Raw genomic sequence first — 23,726 nt, 5'->3', positions numbered from 1 at the left:
CAGGTCTGGGGTGAACCAAGGGCTATATCTGTTCCTGGTTCTAAATTTCTTGAATGGGGCATGCTTATTTAAGATGGTTAGGAAGGCATTTAAAAAAAATAACCAGGAATCCTCTACTGACGGGATGAGATCAATATCCTTCCAGGATACCCCAGCCAGGTCGATTAGAAAGGCCTGCTCGCTGAAGTGTTTCAGGGAGCATTTGACAGTGATGAGTGGAGGTCGTTTGACTGCTGACCCATTACGGATGCAGGCAATGAGGCAGTGATTGCTGAGATCTTGGTTGAAGACAGCAGAGGTGTATTTAGAGGGCAAGTTGGTTAGGGTGATATCTATGAGGGTGCCCGTGTTTACGCCTATGGGGAGGTACCTGGTAGGTTCATTGATAATTTGTGTGAGATTGAGGGCATCAAGCTTAGATTGTAGGATGGCTGGGGTGTTTATTAAGCATGTTCCAGTTTAGGTCGCCTAGCAGCACGAGCTCTGAAGATAGATGGGGGGGCAATCAGTTCACATATGGTGTCCAGAGCACAGCTGGGGGCAGAGGGTGGTCTATAGCAGGCGGCAACGGTGAGAGACTTGTTTTAGAGAGGTGGATTTTTAAAAGTAGAAGTTCAAATTGTTTGGGTACAGACCTGGATAGTAGGACAGAACTCTGCAGGCTATCATTGCAGTAGATTGCAACACCGCCCCCTTTGGCAGTTCTATCTTGTCTGAAAATGTTGTAGTTAGGGATGAACATTTCAGAATTTTTGGTGGTCTTCCTAAGTCAGGATTCAGACAGCTCTACAGTGAAATAAGCCAATTAACACTAACCAGAACAGCAATGGACAAGGCATATTAACATTAAGGAGAGGCATGCTTAGTCGAGTGATCAAAAGGGTCAGTGAGTAGTGAGGTTGGTTGGGGTCAAGGCAATTCAGACAGCTAGCCGGGCCATCGGTAGCAAGCTAGCATAGGATGGAGGTCTGTTTTTAGCCACCTCGTGCATTTCCGTCGGTAGTATTAGTGGGGTTCCGTGTGGTAGAGGGGATCAATCCAATTCGCAAAAAAAAATAGATATAGTTAGAGGCCCAAGAAAAAAGAGAAAAATTGTCAGACTGCGAGTTACCCTATTGGCAACATACACATAGAATCTTTCGGTGACATTGTGGATGTAAGAGTTCTATCTTACTGACTGTGTAGAACTCGGCAGCATTTACATCAAGGTCCATTTCGTATCCGATCAGTTCATACAGCCGCACACAGTACTAGGAGTGGGATAGTGTGGGACGGTCGAGGAGCCAATTTAGATTTCTCCATGACAAATCCAACATGGCATTGCCCTTCCGAGTCAATAACTCTCAGGTAGGCTACCGCTCCTATGGCTACTGTAGAGGAATCCGAGAAGACCACTCAAAGAAGAGAGCTGCACAAAGCGACTGGGATGTCGGTCAGCTGAATATACCGATGTTCCAACTCCTTCATAGATTCCTTCCACATTTTCCATTCCTCTTGTTTTTCTGTGGGAAGGGGGGCATCCCACTCACTCTGATCAGAAGAGAGTTCTCTGATAAGGCTTTACCTTGCATTGTTATTGGAGCCACGAACCCAAGGGGGTCATAAAGACTTTGCACTGTAGACAGGATGCCTCTCCGCGTAAAAGGCTTCTCATTGTGGGACACCTGGAATGTGAAGCTGTCTGTTTCCAGGTTCCAAGAAAGTCCCAGGCTCCATTGAAAAGGGGAGAGTTTCCACTCCGAGGTCCGGTCTTTTAAATCTAAGTGCACTGTAGAGAAAGTGTTGCTGAGCTATGCTGCTGTAGTTCTCTTTCACCTGGATGATGTCGGGGCAAGGGCTCAGATAGGATGTGCGACCATTGTGAAGTATGTTTGTCCTGAACACGGTAAGACTGGCTGGTAGGTGAGCCATTCCCAGACAGACCTCATCCACGATGACCCACCCGAGGTCGAGTCGCTGTGCATAAGGAGTGTCGTGGGGCGCATTGATTCGCTCTCGTACCTTGTGTACCCTTAAGATGTCTTGTCCTAAAAGCAGGAGGATGGGAGACTCTGGGTCCACAGCTGGAATTTTGTCTGCCACTGGTTGCAGATGGGGATTATGTTGCGCAATGAAGGGGGAGGGAATTGTTCACCCTATTGTCTGGCATAATGTCACACTCTATCAAAGTAGGGAGAGTGAGCTGCATGTGTCCGTCTATAGACTGACACCTTACAGTCTTTAGCTCTGTGCTGAGTTGACCCACCACATCGGAAACAAATTACATTCTCTTTGAGATATGATTTGCGCTCATCAAGAGTTTAAAAAAATCTAAACCCACAACACTTTTTAAGAGGATGAGGCTTGTTATGTATTGGGCAGTGATGGTCAGAGCTTTCAACCTTACTGGGTTTAGTTTGGTGGTCTGAGGGCTCAGATGACACGTCTGTTTTGTGTACAGTCACAGGTGTCTTGCTGCTGTACCTGACAGGTTTCTCACTTTTCATAGACACCTGGGTAGTTGAGATGTAGAGGGTGAAACTGTTTCTAGTTCTTGCCTGGTTCCTGATGAATCTCAAGAAAAATGAGAATGGTGAGAATGCTACCTGATAGTCCTTGTATTTGGATCCCTGTGCTATCCATTTCTGGTGTAAACCGAATGGAAGTTTCTCTATAGGGTTTATCTGTCATGCCCTGAGAGAGCCTATTTATGTCTCTATTTTGGTTTGGTCAGGGTGTGATTTGGGTGGGCATTCTATGTTCTGTTTTCTATGTTTTGTTATTTCTATGTTTTGGCCGGGTATGGTTCTCAATCAGGGACAGCTGTCTATCATTGTCTCTGATTGGGAATCATACATACTGTTAAGCTTCACGGTCGTGCCTTTGTTTTGTTGGCGACATTCTGATAAAAATCCAATTTACGCTCACAACGCTGCGCTTTGGTCCACTTATCCCTTCCAGGAAGACGGCCGTGACATTGCCCCCAGAGATGTGTCCAGATAAGCGAGGCCTGGAAGGTACACTTCTACGTTAGCACACTCCAGTTCGAGAAGAATGTCACCCAGTTGTCTTAGCTTGTGATTGTATTTGTCAGACAGTTTTGGAAAATTGTAAATTTTCTTCAACTGTGCATTCTCGATCACTTCGGGTGTACCATAGCACTCTTCGAGTCATTGCCAGACCATGGTAAGCCCTGCTGTTGTGTTGAGAATATGGACAGATCTAATTCTCTTTGCTTGCTCAGACGACTCTGCCTCTAGCCACTTGGTAATTAGATCTAACTTTTCCCTGGCTGATAGGTTTAAGTCTCTGGTTGCATTGAGAAAAGATGATTTCCATGCCCAATCATTTTCAGGGCGATCATCAAACTTCAGGAGTCCGGGAACTCACCATCTCACGGCGCAGGAGGTACGTGGTGAGATCTGATGCCACTTGTGACTCAGGGAAGCTTTGTGTGGGTGACTGGAAGTGAGGTTGTTTTCCATTTCTACCATGCTGCTGTTCATTTCTTTTGAACGGAGAGTCTTTACTCATGCCCCGTTGTTTGCTACTTTCTGGATTGTGGCGTGTAGCTGGGTCAACATTAAGCTTGTGTCTCTACTTCAAATGGCACTTCAGCAAAGTTGGGCCTAGCATGTTGTTGCACATACTCACAAGTAAGTTGGATTGGATTTAAGGGCTGTGTCCCTGTGTCTAGTTTGCGGAGCTCTCTGCGTTCTGATTCTACAGCTTCTTCAAAGGCTGCAGCTTCAGCCAACGCAGCTGCTCTCTCAACTTGGAGAACATATAAACTTAAATCGAGGTCAGCTTTTTGCTTCAACAAACTGGCCTCCAGTTCCGCCTTTTGTTTCATCACAGAAGCTTCCTTTTCAGATTAGGAGACTTGAGCACGCGCTGCGTTCTCCTTGGCACGTGCTTTGATGGCTGCAGAACTCGCCGTTGAGGATCTGCATGACTGTTTTGATGACCTTGATCTTGTAGACTGAGACTTGGTCCCAATGTGCTGAAGAGGCTCCATCTCTTACTCGCTCTTCTTTCTGTCGAACACTTGGCTCTGGTTGCTGCATCGTAGATTGCTGGTCTTCCCTAGGATCAGAGACTTTTTTGGCTGATGAACGTAGAATCATAACCATGTACGATTATTCTTGTGCTTGAGCCTGCCGTGATTATGTTTTTTCACTATTCGGCACTGGAATTGCGTTCCTATGCAAAACTAGACAGATGGCTAACAACTGAGTCTTCAATAAAACTCCCAAGGCAGGACTTTTCTGGAATTAATATATTGAAAACGTTTGTTGTGAAGGAACCATGTATCTGGCATCATGCCAAACCAGATAGATCATTACCATATCAGTAACAACTAGATAACTATTTTCATTATTCTAATAACGTGCAAACACCTCTGTACAATAACAAAGCATATTACTCTAGAAACAGTAACAAAACTATAGTAAAGTATGTTTTACAATTCGCACGAGCAAACTAATACAGCTGACGGTTTGCATGAAAGGCAAGGCAATTTGGTTAGTAAATGTAACCAACTAACACTAAGTAAGCAATCATCACTGCTTGATATGGCAACTGCCCTGCCCTCAATCGCATTGCGCTACAGAGGGTGGTGCAGACTGCCCAGTACATCACTGGGGCCAAACGCCCTGCCGTCCAGGACCTCTATATCAGGCGGTGTGAAAGGACAGCCTGGAAAATGTATAAAGATTTCAGCCACCCAAGCCATAGACTGTTATCTCTGTTTCACCATGGCAAGTGGTACCGGAGCAACAAGACTGACACCAACAGGGTCCTGAACAGCTTCTATCCCGAAACCATAAGACTGCTAAATGGCTAACAAAATGGCTACACGGACTATTTACCATTCTATTTCATAAAGAGCATTGCACTGACTAGGCACACACACACTCACTCTATGCACCCTCTATACTCGCACACAATCACACTTCATTTGCTCACACACACATAACAAACGCACACATTCATACTGACTCCACACACACACACACTCACACGTAATAATCATATATGCTGCTGCTACTCTGTTTATCATATATCCTGATGCCTAGTCAACTTAACCCTGTACATATCTACCCTTACCACTCCAGTATCCCTGCACATTGTAAATATGGTACTGGCACTGACCCTGGAACTGACCCAGTATTTATCTTACTTATTTCTTGTGTTCTTCTTATTTCTATTTATAGTGTGTTTGTTCTACTTTACTTTTTTTTAATAGTACTACTGATGTTGGGAAAGAGCAAGCAAGAAAGACATTTCCCTGTACTTGTGCACGTGACAATAAAACTTGCAGATCTGCAAATCTCTTAATTATTGGGGAGAAAATGTGTTGTTATTTTAAATATTTGTTTTATTATTCAAATGTATCAGGGGGAGCACCCCTACTTCCCTTGGCTATGTCTGTGCTTATCTCACTAAGATTCTGGGCCCTATTCTAAATACTTTACAATGCATCCTTCCTTTCTTCCGCCCTTCCTCACTTCTTTAATGGTACCTATCCAATGTTATGTCATGACTGGATTAGCCTACGCAGTGAACCCTTGATTTTCACCTATCCAACCGTGTTAACTTCAGTGGTTGCACTGTATGGGCTGGAAACAGGACAAAGAAACACCTGTGCTGCCTCACAAAACCCATATAGGTAATTGTAAAGCTGTTATGGTTTCTTAAACATTGTTACAGTATGAACAATGTTATCTTGTCCTAAAGAGGCTTATATAACTTCTTAGTGCTGCAATCCCGTTAATGGGATGATTTGACAACAGCCAGTGAAAGTGCAGGGCGCCAAATTCAAAACAACAGAAATCTCATAATTAACATTCCTCAAACATACATGTATTTTATACCGTTTTAAAGGTAATCTTGTTGTTAATCCCACCACAGTGTCCGATTTCAAATAGGCTTTACAGTGAAAGCACCACAAATTATTGTTAGGTGACCACCAACTCACAGAAAAACCCAGCCGTTTTTCCAGCCAAAGAGAGGAGTCACAATAAGCACAAATAGAGATAAAATGAATCACTTACCTTTGATCTTAATCAGATGACACTCATAGGACTTTGTTACACAATACATGTATGTTTTGTTTGATAAAGTTCATATTTATATAAAAAATCTGAGTTTACCTTGGCGCGTTACGTTCACTAGTTCCAAAAACATCCTGTGATATTGCAGAGAGACACATCATTTTACAGAAATACTCATCAATGTAGATGAAAATACAAGTTATACACATGGAATTATAGATATACCTCTCCTTAATGCAACCGCTGTGTCAGATTTCAAAAACACCTTACAGAAAAAAACAAACCATGCAATAATCTGAGACTGCGCTCAGAAAATAAATAAAATAATTCTCCATGCTGGAGTCAACAGAAATCAGAAATCACATTATAAATATTCCCTTTCTTTTGATGATCTTCATCAGAATGCACTCCCAGGAATCCTAGTTCCACAAAAAATGCTTGATTTGTTCGATAATGTCCAATATTTATGTCCAAGTAGCTACTTTTGTTAGGGCGTTAGGTACACAAATCCAAACGCTCGTGCAGGTCCATCCGAATGTCGGACGAAAACTTCAAAAAGTTATATTACAGGTCGAAGAAACATCATTCAAACTGTTTTAGAAACTTCAGAGTGTTTTCTATCCAATACTACTAATAATATGCATATATTAGCAACTGGGACCGAGGAGCAGACCGTTTACTCTGGGCACCTTTCATCCAAGCTACTCAATACTGCCCCTGCAGCCATAAGATTTATACAAGCTTGTTAGTACTGGGTGGATCACATCACTGACCAAGGTTAAGAAGTTAAGAAGCACTTGCTATGCAGAAGAGTTTGACGTGCCAACAGGTGTCACTGTAGGCTAATTCAGAGGTGAGACGATGGAGTCCATTGGCCACCCTGTGGATCTCTCCAAGAAGCAGTCGTGTCATCAAGTACTTCTCTATTAGATAACAGTGGATTCTGAATAGAAAAGGATGTTGGCCAGAATGACTTGATTAGACCAAACCTTTATAGCTAAGGTGTTAGTATAAATAAACTAGTGTAGCCTACCAAGGCCAAAATTGCAGTAAGCCCTATGGGTATTTAAACTTTCTCAAGCCCTCAAGGTGAGTCTTAAAATGTGTATTATTTATTGTTATTCATGCATCTACCTGAAACATGAGCTTTTTACAATTCAAATCATCCATTCTTGCCACGGGCCGACTGACTACTGATTTGCAAAGTATTGCTTTGTCTCCCCCACCCACTTCCCTGCCAGCTGGGTATAACAAAGCCTGTTCCAACATACTGTAGACATCCTTACTACCATCTATTGCCTGGCCATTAGCACTAACTGCAACAATGCTAATGAACACCCTGGGCACCCGTTTACTTACATACACAAATACATACACACACACACACACACAGCCTTGCTCATGCCCTTGAGCAAGGCAATTAACCCTAATTGCTCCAGGGTCACTTTTTATTAATGGAAGACCCTGGCTGTGGCCACACTCTCAGACTGTGTCTCAGAGAGTTGGGATTTGCAAAAAAAACACATTTCCAAATCACACATGCGTAAAAATACACAGTTATACATGTGTGAAATAGGACAAATATAAGCACCCACCAAATTATAACACAATTTATTGAAATAAATGGTGCAAAGGAGATGGATTGTTTAAACCTACAGTATTGCATAAGGAATTACTTTTCATAAGGAATGAAAGTGTCTCTAATCAACAACAGAGCTTTTTGCACAATATACCTTATTATTTACAACGCTTTGGCAATACTTGCATGATTTCAATGCAGGCATGCTTGAAGCCACCATGTTATATTAGATTCTTATTCTGTTACTGTCCTTCCATGCAAATCACATGCTATCTGTCAAAAATAGCTTTTGTATTGTAATACCTGCCATTTATTTGGACATGACACTATCAGCAAACAAAGATGTCAGAATGTAGGGTAAACAAACATTTAGGTTTGCTTATTCTCAGGTCACCTTCTTAACCTCCTTTGGACAATTGTACGTAATCTTAAATTAATATGAACCAGTTTTGGCTTAGTTCCATATCTATTTTGTTGCCCTTTTGTTGAGTTCATACATTTACCCATCCCACAGTTAGCCCTGCAGCAGAAAGTTGGGACTGACCTACCTGGTCTCACAGCATTTTGTATTATTCTGTGTGTAAATCCGAGACACCGTTTAGTATGATATGTTATGGCTTGTATTAATTTCTGGATGTCCATCACCCATGCGTATGATGTTACAAATTTCCTAAATGTATGATATGTTATGATTTTTAACTAGGTCGCTAACGTTAGCTAGCTGGTTAACGTTAGCTAGGCTAGAGGTTAGGGTTAAGTTTAAGATTTAGGTTAGGGGAAGGGTTAGCAAACATGCAAAGTAGTTACAAAGTAGCTAAAAAGTCGTACAGTTGAAGTTGGAAGTTGACATACACCTTAGCCAAAAACATTTAAACTAAGTTTTTCACAATTCCTGACATTTAATCCTAGTAAAAATTGCCACTTCATTTTAAGAATGTGATTTTATTTGAGCTTTTATTTCTGTCATCACATTCCCAGTGGGTCAGAATTATTCCCAGAACTCAATTAGTATTTGGTAGCATTGCCTTTAAATTGTTTAACTTGGGTCAAACATTTCAGGTAGCTTTCCACAAGCTTCCCACAATAAATTGTGTTCATTTTAGCCAATTTCTCCTGACAGAGCTGATGTAATTGAGTGAGGATTGTAGGCCTCCTTGCTCGCACACGCTTTTTCAGTTCTTCCCACAAATTTTCTATAGGATTGAGGTCAGGGCTTTGTGATTGCCACTCCAATACCTTGACTTTCTTGTCCTTAAGCTATTTTGCCACAACTTTGGAAGTATGTTTGGGCTGATTGTCCATTTGGAAGACTCATTTGCAACCAAGCTTTAAATTCCTGACTGATGTCTTGAGATGTTGCTTCAATATATCCATATAATGTTCCATCCTCATGATGCCATCTATTTTGTGAAGTGCACCAGTCCCTCCTGCAGCAAAGCACACCTACAACATGATGCTGCCACCCCCGTGCTTCACGGTTTGGATGGTGTTCTTAGGCTTGTAAGCCTCCCCATTTTCCCTCCAAATATAACAATGGTCATTATGGTCAAACAGTTCTATTTTTGTTTCATCAGACCAGAGGACATTTCTCCAAAAAGTACGATCTTTGTCCCCATGTGCAGTTGCAAACCGTAGTCTGGCTTTTCTATGGCGGTTTTGGAGCAGTGGTTTCTTCCTTGCTGAGCGGCCTTTCAGGTTATGTCGATATAGGACTTGTTTTAATGTGGATTTAGATTATTTTGTACCTGTTTCCTCCAGCATCTTCACCATGTTGTTCTGGGATTGATTTGCACTTTTCGCAGGTTTTACCTGCCTTATGTAACCATGTGTGACCCAATTCAGGAAACTAGGCGTATGTCGCAAGTCATGGCTTCACAGGCGAGCCATTTACCTAGCTAGCTATATGTCTTAAGCTAAAGTGTACTGTTAACTAGCTAGCTAACATTAGCTGGCTGGCTCCCTAGCTGACGTTATTATTCGTATTCCAGAGCCGTTTGCTTTTCTAGTTAGAGCCTAATGTTAGATTACATTGAACCATTTTGGTTAGCTCCCAGCAAGTTGATCAACTTTAAAAGCAGGATTACTTTCCCATTGTTCCTCAAATGCAGTGTATGATATACCATTTTGTAGCTCTGAGTCTCTACTTTTATCCAATGTAAAAAACACAATTTCAAATTTTGCTACATAAGACCAAATCCAGGTGGTGTCACATATCATATTAATACATGTACTATGTTACGTCTAGTGTATGAGACCAGTCTGAATTAACATACTGTAAGGAAATCATTGATTCCAACAAGTTTGGGCAGTGTAGTCCAGGGGATGTTTCCTTGACAGGGCCTCTATTTTGGAATTGTTTAGGCTTGGTCTCTGATATAGCACCGGGTTCTATAAAGTTATCAGCCTGGTGACAAACTTCACATGATAAAGGTGGAAGTGGATCTTTCTTGTGTATGTGAAGTGAAACGTCTCACTTCACTGCAGTTCTCACAGTACTGACACCTGAACAGTGCTTTCAGCACATGTATTGTTATCTTTCTGATTTTACATGTCAAGCTTAACTTTACCTTGGTTCCCATATCACTGTAACTGACTCTTGCAGTGTGTGTGTGTGTGTGTGTGTGTGTGTGTGTCCACCGGTGAGTCAGCAAAACAAAGAGGCTTCTCTAATGGGGCTCAGAGGGAGGTGGTAAGCTAACTGAATGACAGACATACAGTTAAATTTAGAGAAATTCATAAATTTCAGGACTTTTCAACTCTAAAGTGCTTGAAACCACTGCACTCAAACTTGTTGTTAGGCCATCAAGTGTCTCTGCACATATAAAAAAGTATGATGCAGAGAAGCTAGTCCATGCCTTTATCTCCTCAAGGCTGGAATACTGTAATGCACTCTTCATCGGGATCCCTGGCAGGAGTCTCCAGAAGCTCTAATACATCCTGAACAGAGCTGCCAGGATCCTGGATGAGAGTGAGGAAACACCATCATATCACCCCCATCCTGGCATCTCTGCTCTGGCTCGCCCTCTCATTCTGGTTTGAATTCAAAAACCTCCTGCTGACTTTCCAGTGTATTCATGACAATGCCCTTCCTTGTCTCAAAGAACTGCTCTCCCTCCATAACCCCACCCTCAGGTCAAGCGACAGCCTGCTCCCCCAAGCCCCCAGGACCAACCTCCGCTCCTTCCAGCTCGACTGCCCCCATCCTCTGGAATGCCCTCCCGGACAACCTGAAAGAAGCACAGACTCTGGGCTCCTTTAAAATGGGCCTAATGACCTTTCTCTTTAGGAAGGCTTTCTGTTGATAGCTGTGCTCCTTGGTGTCCTTTTCCCTTGTAGTGTCAGCTGTGTTCTTTGTGTCAGTTGCCCTGTCTACTTGTCAATTCTTTATTTTTTATTTTTTTTTAATGAGATTATTCTGTAAAATGAAAAGCACTTTACAACTGTAATAAATTATTATTATTACCATAATTCAACTCCAACCCACATTCCCACAGAAAGGTCCAGTTCGAACACTTTTACATGTCAACTAACCTTTGTTTGCCTTTCCCCTCTACAGAAGGGCAGCCATGTTCCCTGATGCCCTAGAAGCAGCTGGCCAAGTGGAAGGCTTGCCCCTGACCTCCCCCGCAACCCCAACATTACCTGACCCTGATGAAGAGAAAGGTCAGAGGGAGGTGGTGGCGAGGACCAGTCCCAGGCGGAGATCTGGCCGCTACAGTCACAGCCTGCAGATAATGAATCCCTTCAGGATAACACACAAGTAAGCATCCTCCTTTTTAGGGCCTTTACTCAGCTCCTAATCTGCAATACTGCAATGTTGAGACTTAAGAGACAGTGTGCCCTGCTGAGTTGTGTGTAATGGCACCTTATTCCCTTCATAGTACGCTACTTTTGACCAGAGTCCTATTAGTTCTGGTCAACATTAGTGCACTGTGAAGGGAAAAGGGTGCCATTTAAGAGAATCGCATTTGAATGCAACTTTTTTTCCACTGCTTCCCAAGAATTCAATAAAGTGTCTACAAACTGCTGTTCAAACAACGGCTGTTCATGATTCATTTTTCCACTTTGCCGAGTCAGTGAAGGTTCAGGGCCATTTTCTTATTTTCTTGTTGTCGCTCTTTCTTGCACTCTAACACCCAAATCATGCCTCGATTTTTACTGTCTTTCTCACAGGCACCAGCACCCAGTCGACAATTCTGGCCTCTTCTCCTTCATGATTCTGCACTGGCTCACCCCACTCGCTCTGAGGGCCCACAAGACATCCAGCCTCTCCATAGACAATGTATGGGGCCTGTCCTGCCACAAGAGCTCTTAATACAACTGCCACAGGTGAGACTATTGTCAAACATCAATCCCTAAGCACCCACTGTCCATTGACTCTACATAGGTTCAACAGGGTTATTGTTTTCCTCTTCAACATTCATTCAAGGAACTCAATGTTTTCCCCTTCAGCAAACATTCAATGAATCACATTTCCTGTCCCTTTGCAAGTTAAACCAATGTTCAAATAACATTGGACAAACACAGACGGTAGGCCTAGAAAACAGAAGTGCGGCCGAGGTTTAACAGACAGGTGCATTGTGGGTAATTGCTGAGTGGACCTTTGCAGTTGCCTAATGTGGTATTCCCTTGATTTCCAAGAGTCACCCTCCACAGGGGTTGATTGACTGAATGGTGAACATCCTGTCTCCATAGAGATCTGGCGGTAGGGAAGATTGTATTAATAGCCTGGGATTAGGGTGTTTTTAGAGTTAGCAGGGACTAGCTCTGCTCAGTCCTGCCTACAGAGAGGGCGGTTATGTCATTAACCCTCATCCTCGCATCGGGACAGCCTGTCTCTCCATGTCTCGCTTTGACTGGAGACACACCTCTTATTTTTTAGCTGCCAAAATCACCTCAAGCAATCCTTCCTGCTCATGGCTTGTGTCCTCACCCTTATGGAGGTGAATCTGTTATTATTCATGAGTAGATTGATGGATGGAATGAATTAACAAAAGATGGACATATTAACTGGTGGAGCATTTGTGGCTCATTTTCGACATGACTTCCACATCTTGATCAAAAGCAGAAATTCCTGTCAGCTAGGCGTATGCTATAGGGGAGGGACGCATACGAAGTGTCCCTAGCCTGGGGCCAAACGTGGCCCTGAAAATGGCCACATGCATTGTATGTGTGTGCTGCGTCTGAAAAGAAGAGGTAGAGTGGAGGAGGGTTTAACTTTGTGTTTAAATGGCTAGAACACTTATGCAACACACAGATAGGGGGACCGGAGAGAAGCCAGAGAGCCCCCTGGGAGAGTTGTCAGGTGCCATCAATGAAACACCAGCAGGTTATCCACTAGCTGCATTCCGTCACCACATTTGTTTTCTTAGGCACGTTTTTTGTTAGGCTTGCCGGTATAAAATGTGGCAATTAGGCCTATATCTTGCAGCACTACGTTAACATTTTTGGGGGGTATTGTTAAGTTAGCGTTTTTTTGTAGTTGCTTTATGTGCAATTACACTCCATAGTGCGATCCTACTAGACAACTCTTTTCAAAATTACAGACAGTGAACTGGATTGAATTTGCTTGTAGAATCACTATCTTTTGGGGCTTTTTACAGGATTGAAAACTCCAAAAGGCTTCTCTCGAAATTAAACTGCTTGGTGTATAGACCGTTGATATCAGTTCAAACCAAAAACTCAAAAAGGAGATATATTATTTATACTAAATTTTGAATGTTTCATTTCCTGCAAAACTCGCTCTGCAGAGACTGCTTAATTGTGTTAATTGTAAAATCTCACTCAGGTTGCAGGTAATGTGAATTAAAGTAGTAATTATCAGCCTGCGGGAGCACGTGCTCAGGTTAATGCACTTTATATCTCTGATACGTTTTTAATAAACCCATTAAGACATAAATTAGATGCGGCAGCTGCTCCTTCTCTCTTTTCAAGCCATTAGGAGTGATCCATTTAGTCATTTAAGGCCTTTTCCTTCTTCATGGGGATTTCCATGGTGGTAAAAAAAGAGCATTAGCACATATTTAGCATGTTGGCGTGTATTGCTCACACTGCGATTATCCTATCCATTCTCACCTCCCATTGGGCTCGTTGCCTGTTACTGTAATTAAGCTGAACCACAACGTTTAATAATAATGGATTTATTTTATGTAGTGATTTTCATTAGAAGTCAAATCTTGAAGTCGCTTTGAATTACAAAAAAACAAATTAAGTGATCTACAGTTCTTTGGCAGTGGTTTTCCACATAATGAGTCTAATTTAGTGTAAAATACTGGTATGAAATGTGCGTTTGTGTAAAGAGTATAATTTGTACTCCAAAAATGCTAATTTCAATCACCAACATAATATTAGCTGACTGTATGTCTGCGTAGTGCATACTAATTTGGAAAGATATACTGTAGGTCTACCATTGACTTTCTTCATCATGCCTATCTTGGTTTACAATACGCTTACATGGATTGTTTCAAGAAGCTAATGTAAATGATTATGCAGAGTAGGCGTAAGTTTTCCGTAACCATTGATACAGGGTCGGGTGTTTTTGTCATCCCTCGAATAGGAAAAGGCTAGGACTGGGTGAAGGCTAATTTGATTCTAGATCTGTGATCAAGAGCAACTATTGCTGAGTCAGTGGTCTCAAGTTTCTTAATCTTAATCTCTCTCTCACTCTCTCTCACTCTTACCCTACGGTCAGACTGGAGAGCCTGTGGCATGATGAGCTGAAACAGAAGGGGAAAGAAGAGGCATCCCTATCCCGTGTCTTCTGGAGGTTTTGCCAGACCCGCATGCTGGTCGCCATCTTCTCCCTCCTCATCACCATGGTCACCGGCTTTGTGGGGCCTGAAAATACACTTCAAATCTGCTTTCTTTCTTTTTTGCTGATTTACCTAACATTGGCAGTCCTCATTCGGCCTCATGCTGGCTCAGAAATTGGGGATGCGTTCCAAATAATGCCCTATTCCCAATGTAGTGCACTACTTTTGTCCAGGACCCGTAGGAATTTGGTAAAAAGTAGTGCACTCTGCAGGGAATAGGGTGCCATTTGGGAAGTACTCTGGGAAGTACTATCCCATTTCACACTAGTCTGAAAATGTTTGAGAACATAGCAGAAGATTACAAAGCCTTCGATGGTGAAACCCATATTAATCCTCCAGATTAGCCAGTGTGTACCATGGTTGCACTTTGGCCCAGAAATATACAGTTATTTTCCAACTGCCACACTTTGGGCTTAATTTCCCACCTCCTCCTAATTAAAATACCCCAAATTAGCATCGACCGGCAGTGAAACGCAAAAGTGCTGATAGTGCAGTACAATGCGGGCGCTTATTACAGCCATATTAAATTACATTTCAGATGAAAGGCATTTAAGTTTTGAGTTCCCCAACTGCGATATTATTGAGTGGATGTTTTGTTTCCACCACTTCTAGCTGTTTATTTGAATGTCATGCTAGGGCTATGTGTGGTGTGATACATGCTAGCAGCTTTCCTCATTCCCCTCTAATAGCGTTAATTGGATTTACTAGTTACACAATGACTTGTTTGTCTCACATTCCTGTCTGGGTGCTATGTAGGCCTACTGTATAGATTGGACTATAGTGCGCACTGGTAATCTCACTGTCAATATTTTAGACTGTGCCTATCTTTTCAATTCAGTCATAATACACTGCCTTGCGAAAGTATTCAGCCCCCTTGAACTTTGTGACCTTTTGCCACATTTCAGGCTTCAAACATAAAGATAGAAAACTGTATTTTTTTGTGAAGAATCAACAACAAGTGGGACACAATCATGAAGTGGAACGACATTTATTGGATATTTCAAACTTTTTTAACAAATCAAAAACTGAAAAATTGGGCGTGCAAAATTATTCAGCCCCTTTACTTTCAGTGCAGCAAACTCTCTCCAGAAGTTCAGTGAGGATCTCTGAATGATCCAATGTTGACCTAAATGATTAATGATGATAAATACAATCCACCTGTGTGTAATCAAGTCTCCGTATAAATGCACCTGCACTGTGATAGTCTGAGGTCCGTTAAAAGCGCAGAGAGCATCATGAAGAACAAGGAACACACCAGGCAGGTTCGAGATACTGTTGTGAAGAAGTTTAAAGCCGGATTTGGATACAAAAAGATTTCCCAAGCTTTAAACATCCCAAGGAGCACTGTGCAAGCGATAATATTGAAATGGAAGGAGTATCAGACCACTGCAAATCTACCAAGACCTGGCCGTCCCTCTAAACTTTCAGCTCATACAAGGAGAAGACTGATCAGAGATGCAGCCAAGACGCCCATGATCACTCTGGATGAACTGCAGAGATCTACAGCTGAGGTGGGAGACTCTGTCCATAGGACAACAATCAGTCGTATATTGCACAAATCTGGCCTTTATGGAAGAGTGGCAAGAGGAAAGCCAAATCTTAAAGATATCCATAAAAAGTGTTGTTTAAAGTTTGCCACAAGCCACCTGGGAGACACACCAAACATGTGGAAGAAGGTGCTCTGGTCAGATGAAACCAAAATTGAACTTTTTGGCAACAATGCAAAACGTTATGTTTGGCGTAAAAGCAACACAGCTGAACACACCATCCCCACTGTCAAACATGGTGGTGGCAGCATCATGGTTTGGGCCTGCTTTTCTTCAGCAGGGACAGGGAAGATGGTTAAAATTGATGGGAAGATGGATGGAGCCAAATACAGGACCATTCTGGAAGAAAACCTGATGGAGTCTGCAAAAGACCTGAGACTGGGACGGAGATTTGTCTTCCAACAAGACAATGATCCAAAACATAAAGCAAAATCTACAATGGAATGGTTCAATAATAAACATATCCAGGTGTTAGAATGGCCAAGTCAAAGTCCAGACCTGAATCCAATCGAGAATCTGTGGAAAGAACTGAAAACTGCTGTTCACAAATGCTCTCCATCCAACCTCACTGAGCTCGAGCTGTTTTGCAAGGAGGAATGGGAAAAAATTTCAGTCTCTCGATGTGCAAAACTGATAGAGACATACCCCAAGCGACTTACAGCTGTAATCGCAGCAAAAGGTGGTGCTACAAAGTATTAACTTAAAGGGGGCTGAATAATTTTGCACGCCCAATTTTTCAGTTTTTGATTTGTTAAAAAAGTTTGAAATATCCAATAAATGTCGTTCCACTTCATGATTGTGTCCCACTTGTTGTTGATTCTTCACAAAAAAATACAGTTTTATATATTTATGTTTGAAGCCTGAAATGTGGCAAAAGGTCGCAAAGTTCAAGGGGGCCGAATACTTTCGCAAGGCACTGTACATTCTCCAGTTCACTGACTCTGATGTCCTCCAACATTTTTGACTTCTGCCTCAAAATGCTAACTCTTTTGCTCACTCTTTCTCTCATCCACCCTCTCCTCCTCCTTTCTTACCTCCCCCCTTTCCCACCTTCACCGGTATTCCCAATCCCAGGCACTCCTGGTCCATGCCCTGCTAGAGTATTCTCAGAGTGTGGAGGGCTGGCTGCCCTACGGCCTCTCCCTGGTGGCAGGGATCTTCTTGATGGAGCTGATGCGCTCCTGGTCCCTGGTGCTCATGTGGGCTGTCAATTACCGCACCGCCGCTCGCCTCTGGGGTGCAGCGCTCACATTCGCCTTTCACAAGATCCTCTGCCTTCGCAGCACCAAAGACATCAGTGCCGGAGAGGTGAGTGTTTTTTAGCCTGGTCCCAGATCCCAGATCAGTTTGGCTGTATAGCCAACTTCTCTGTTCATTGTCATGCCTGGTCCCAAACAGATCTGGGAACAGGGTGTTTGTGTGACGGCGGACTAAATCAAGATGGCGCCGACAGATGGTCACCTCGCTTCAAGTCCTTAGGAAACTATGCAGTAATTAGTTTTTTCAATGTATTAATACGACTTTCCCAAATCATATCCTTTGTTCGGACCTCTACCCTGGACATTGAGTCTAATCCCAGAGGCCGACCCAAAATAACATTGTCGCCGCAGGAGAGGCAGACGGAGCAGACTCCTGGTCAGAAGGCGAGCACACCATCCACCGCTTCCGAGCATATTACTCGCCAATGTCCAGTCTCTAGACAACAAGGTGGACGAAATTATGGCACAAGTTGCCTTCCAGAGAGACATCAGAGTTTGTAACATTATCTGTTTCATGGAAACATGGCTCGCTCGGGATATGTTGTCTGTCTGTATAGCCACCGTGTTTCTTCATGCGTCGCATCGACAGAAACAAACATCTCTCTGGTAAGAAGAAGGATGTGGGTGTATGCCTCATGATATGCGACTCATGGTGTAATCATAACAACGTACAGGAACTCAAATCCGTTTGTTCACCTGACCTAGAATTCCTTACAATCAAATGCCGACCGCATTATCTCCCAAGAGAATTTTCTTCAATTATAGTTACAGCCGTGTGTATCCCTCCCCAAGCAGATACCTCGACGGCCCTGAAAGAACTTCACTGGACTCAATGTAAACTAGAAACCATATATCCTGAGGCTGCATTTATTGTAGCTGGGGATTTTAACAAAGCCAATTTGAGAACAAGGCTACGTAAATTCTACCAGCATGTTGATTGTCGTACCTGCTCGAGCAAAACACTGGACCAGTGCTACTCCTAACTTCCGCGATGCATACAAGGCCCTCCCCCGTCCTCTCTTCGGCAAATATGACCATGACAACATCTTGTTGCTCCCCTCCTATAGGCAGAAACTAAAACAGGAAGTGCCTGTGCTTAGGTCTATCCAACACTGGTCTGACCAATCGAATTCCACGCTTCAAGATTGCTTCGATCACGTGGACTGGGATATGTTCCGGGTAGCTTCGGACAATAACATCGTATACGCTGACTCGGTGAGTGAGTTTATTAGGAAGTGCATTGGAGATGTTGTACCCACTGTGACTATAAAAACCTTCCCTAACCAGAAACCGTGCATTGATGGCAACATTCGCGCAACTGAAAGTGCGAACCACAGCATTTAATCATGGCAAAGCGACTGGAAACATGACCAAATACAAACAGTGCATTTATTCTTTCCGCAGGGCAATCAAACAAGCATTGTGTCAGTATAGATAAAGTAGAGTCGCAATTCAACGGCTCAAACACGAGATGTATGTGGCATGGTCTACAGACAATCACGGATTACAAAATGAAAACCAGCTCCGTTGCTCGCGGACATCGTCTTGTTCCCAGACAAATTAAACAACTTCTTTGCCCTCTTTGAGGACAATTCAGTGCCACCGACACGGCCGACGTGAATAAAACATTTAAACGTGTTAACCCTTGCAAGGCTGCTGTCCCAGACGGCATCCCTAGCCGCATCCTCAGAGCATGCACAGACCAGCTGGCTGGTGTGTTTACGGACATATTCAATCAATCCTTATCCCAGTCTGCTGTCTCCACATGCTTCAAGATGGCCACTATTGTTCCTGTTCCCAAGAAAGCTAAGGTAACTGAACTTACTGACTATCGCCCCGTAGCACTCACTCCTGTCATCATGAAGTGCTTTGAGAAACTAGTCAAGGATCATATCACCTCCACCCTACCTGATACCCTAGACCCACTCCAATTTGCTTACCGCCCCTACAGGTCCACAGAAGATGCAATTAACATCACACTGCACACTGCCCTATCCCATCTGGAGAAGATGAATACCTATGTAAGAATGCTGTTCATTGACTCAGCATTCAACACCATAGTACCCTCCAAACTCATCATTAAGCTTGAGACCCTGGGTCTCGACCCCGCCCTGTGCAACTGGGTCCTGGACTGAGGACCCAGTTGCACAGGGTTAATTTAGTTTTCTTCTTTGACTGACTGTCTTTGTCAAGTACATGGTCTGTTTCAATGTGTTCTCCTATTATTCTGCGTCAATGTCCCTCCCTACAGCTGATCAACATCTGCTCCAGCGATGGCCAGCAGGTATACGAGGCAGTCTCTGTGGGCTGTCTGCTAGCCGGGGTCCACTTGTGGGTATCCTTGGTCTGTCCTACACCGCTTACTTCCTGGGACCCACTGCACTGGTTGGATCAGCTTCATCTTCTTCTACTCTACTATGGTAGGAGGTTATCCACATACTAACAAAGGAATGCACACCCTATGAAGGTGCTAATAGGAAAATGTGAACTGATATTGAGAGGACAGTTACACTCACCACTCTCCTCTGACACTGTTTATTTAACTCAGAGGCACCTTAGCTTCATACTTACGTATAACTTATACGTAAACTTACGTACAGTGCCTTGCGAAAGTATTCGGCCCCCTTGAACTTTGCGACCTTTTGCCACATTTCAGGCTTCAAACATAAAGATATAAAACTGTATTTTTTTGTGAAGAATCAACAACAAGTGGGACACAATCATGAAGTGGAACAACATTTATTGGATATTTCAAACTTTTTTAACAAATCAAAAACTGAAATTGGGCGTGCAAAATTATTCAGCCCCCTTAAGTTAATACTTTGTAGCGCCACCTTTTGCTGCGATTACAGCTGTAAGTCGCTTGGGGTATGTCTCTATCAGTTTTGCACATCGAGAGACTGAAATGTTTTCCCTTTCCTCCTTGCAAAACAGCTCGAGCTCAGTGAGGTTGGATGGAGAGCATTTGTGAACAGCAGTTTTCAGTTCTTTCCACAGATTCTCGATTGGATTCAGGTCTGGACTTTGACTTGGCCATTCTAACACCTGGATATGTTTATTTTTGAACCATTCTGATTTTGCTATATGTTTTGGATTGTCTTGTTGGAAGACAAATCTCCGTCCCAGTCTCAGGTCTTTTGCAGACTCCATCAGGGTTTCTTCCAGAATGGTCCTGTATTTGGCTCCATCCATCTTCCCATCAATTTTAACCATCTTCCCTGTCCCTGCTGAAGAAAAGCAGGCCCAAACCATGATGCTGCCACCACCATGTTTGACAGTGGGGATGGTGTGTTCAGCTGTGTTGCTTTTACGCCAAACATAACGTGTTGCATTGTTGCCAAAAAGTTCAATTTTGGTTTCATCTGACCAGAGCACCTTCTTCCACATGTTTGGTGTGTCTCCCAGGTGGCTTGTGGCAAACTTTAAACAACACGTTTTATGGATACATTTAAGAAATGGCTTTCTTGCCACTTCCATAAAGGCCAGATTTGTGCAATATACAACTGATTGATGTCCTATGGACAGAGTCTCCCACCTCAGCTGTAGATCTCTGCAGTTCATCCAGAGTGATCATGGGCCTCTTGGCTGCATCTCTGATCAGTCTTCTCCTTGTATGAGCTGAAAGTTTAGAGGGACGGCCAGGTCTTGGTAGATTTGCAGTGGTCTGATACTCCTTCCATTTCAATATTATCGCTTGCACAGTGCTCCTTGGGATGTTTAAAGCTTGGGAAATATTTTTGTATCCAAATCCGGCTTTAAACTTCTTCACAACAGTATCTCGGACCTGCCTGGTGTGTTCCTTGTTCTTCATGATGCTCTCTGCGCTTTTGACGGACCTCTGAGACTATCACAGTGCAGGTGCATTTATACGGAGACTTGATTACACACAGGTGGATTGTATTTATCATCATTAGTCATTTAGGTCAACATTGGATCATTCAGAGATCCTCACTGAACTTCTGGAGAGAGTTTGCTGCACTGAAAGTAAAGGGGCTGAATAATTTTGCACGCCCAATTTTTCAGTTTTTGATTTGTTAAAAAAGTTTGAAATATCCAATAAATGTCGTTCCACTTCATGATTGTGTCCCACTTGTTGTTGATTCTTCACAAAAAAATACAGTTTTATATCTATGTTTGAAGCCTGAAATGTGGCAAAAGGTCGCAAAGTTCAAGGGGGCCAAATACTTTCACAAGGCACTGTATTAGGTTTAGTGACTGAAAATATTGTCCACTGAAAAGATAAACACCATTATTTTGCCAGCAGTTACCCCAGAAATGTTACTTGGAGCATGATTACTCTGAAATTCTCACTCTCAGCACTTAGTAATTCTTGAATTGTCTTTCCTGTTTATGGTATTAGTCATAAACTTATTTTCCAATAACTGTAAAAACTAAAGTGAAAGTATTTCACTTCAGACTGTTATTCTTTACAACACAACCTGTTTGTTCCCCTTAACTTTCCAAAACTCCTCCCCCAAAACTCTCCTCCTGCCTTCCTGCCAATCTCCTGTTGACTTTGGTGTTGTCCCTCATGAGCTTCAGTCTGAAGACTGCCTAAAGACGGCCTGTTGGGGACCTTTGTATTGATGTGGAAGCTGTTTATAGTCTGTTCCCTGCAGTAACCCTGCCAAACAGCTGACTCCCATGGGGCTCTGGTCAAAAGTAGTGCACTAGGGAATAGGGTGCTATTTGGGATATAGACTGTCTGCTTTCATTTCCCCCAACTGTCACTCAAATTTTCCTCTGTTCCTTCTTCTCTCCATCCATGAAAGATGCTGGCGTCGCATCTCACAGCGTATTTCCGTAAGAAGTGTGTGGTAGTGACTGACCGGCGCTTGAGGCTCATGAATGGGATCCTAGTCTGTATCAAGTTAATCAAGATGTACTGCTGGGAAAACGCTTTCACTCAGAACATCCACAGTGAGTGACTGGTTGCACACGCACACACAGCTTGTATTTCATTTCTTTTTTGGTCAGGTCACTTGGTCAGGAAAAACAGAAGGCCCGAGTCATCACGTTTATGGCACAGGGCCTGTGACTCAGCAAAAATCATAATAAGTGACTCACTTCCTGTTTTGCATCTGGATTAAGGTAATTATTTCCAACTGAGAATGTGCCTCTTCTTCTATTTGTACCTCCTTAATTTGACTAATATTGACATTTTCCTCTCGGTTAGGCCAATTCAATTCCAGTCAGTCCAATAAATTCAATCCATTACCTGAAACACATTAGTTTCATTAAATCCTCCAATCATCAAATCAAATTAGACTCATCCCCGCAATTGATCCGAAAACTCTGTTCCCATTAGATTCCATTGGCTTAGATTCCCTCCCTGTTCTCCAGCATTACGCAAGCCCTGAATTAATCCCTGCGCCCCAAGGTTAATTAAAAAAGTGTTTAAAGCTCTTTGATACCTAAAGACCTGCAGAGGGTTGTTCCACTTAGAGGAGATTGAAGAATTAGAGGGGGCCATTTCTCACGAGGCTCTTCCTTACATTGTTGATAAGAAGTGTTTGGTGCTTTTAAACATGATTGTAATTATACAGGTGGGACTCATCCTCATATCAGTCGACCGTTTGGATGATGATGATAATAATCATACCTATTATTATGATAATTAATTGGACGTTCATCTTAAGAGACATCAGTTGTTTAATATCAAGAGTTGTGATATCATTATCTTCATTAGTTATTGTTCATTGACATCCATATTACACCTGCTGATAAAAAATAGACGGCAGGTAGCCTAGTGGTTAGAGCATTGGGCCAGTAAGAGGAAGGTTGCTGGATTGAATCCCTGAGCTGACAAGGTAAAAAAAAGGACAAATCTGTCATTCTGCCCCCTGAGCAAGGCTGTTAACCCACTGTTCTCTGGGCGCCGAAGACATGGATGTCGATTAAGGCACCCCCCCCCATTTGAGATTCTTCAAATAGCTACCCTTTGCCTTGATGGCAGCTTTGCATACTCTTGGCATTCTCTCAACCAGCTTCATGAGGTAGTCACCTGGAAGGCATTTCAGTTAACAGGTGTGCCTTCCCAAAAGTTAATTTGTAGAATTTATTTCATCCTTAATGCGTTTGAGCAAATTAGTTGTGTTGTGACAAAGTGGGGGAGGTATACAGAAGATAGCTCTATTTGGTAAAAAACTAAGTCCATATTATGGCAAGTCATTACTAGTCATTACTTTAAGACATGAAGGTCAGTCAATATGGAACATATTGAGAACTTTGAAAGTTTCTTCAAGTGCAGTCGCAAAAACCATTAAGCGCTATGATGAAACTGGCACTCATGAGGACCGCCACAGGAATGGAAGACCCAGAGTTACCTTTGCTGCAGAGGATAAGTTCATTAGAGTAACCAGTCTCAGAAATTGCAGCCCAAATAAATGCTTCACAGAGTTCAAGTAACAGACACATCTCAACATCAACTGTTCAGAGGAGACTGCGTGAATCAGGCCTTCATGGTCAAATTGCTGCAAAGAGACCACTACTAA

The 23,726-nt window shown here is 42.8% G+C and overlaps 1 pseudogene; it reads left to right on the top strand.

The window, feature by feature from the left end:
- Positions 1-11,180: 11,180 nt before the first annotated feature.
- LOC110504166 overlaps positions 11,181-23,726 on the top strand; it is a 38,871-nt pseudogene continuing 26,325 nt past the window's right edge.

Source organism: Oncorhynchus mykiss, chromosome 31, assembly GCF_013265735.2.
Source record: "Oncorhynchus mykiss isolate Arlee chromosome 31, USDA_OmykA_1.1, whole genome shotgun sequence".
NCBI classification, from domain to species: Eukaryota; Metazoa; Chordata; class Actinopteri; order Salmoniformes; family Salmonidae; genus Oncorhynchus; species Oncorhynchus mykiss.
The sequence above is the reverse complement of the archived record's forward strand: the minus strand, read 5'-3'. Positions and strand labels throughout refer to the sequence as shown.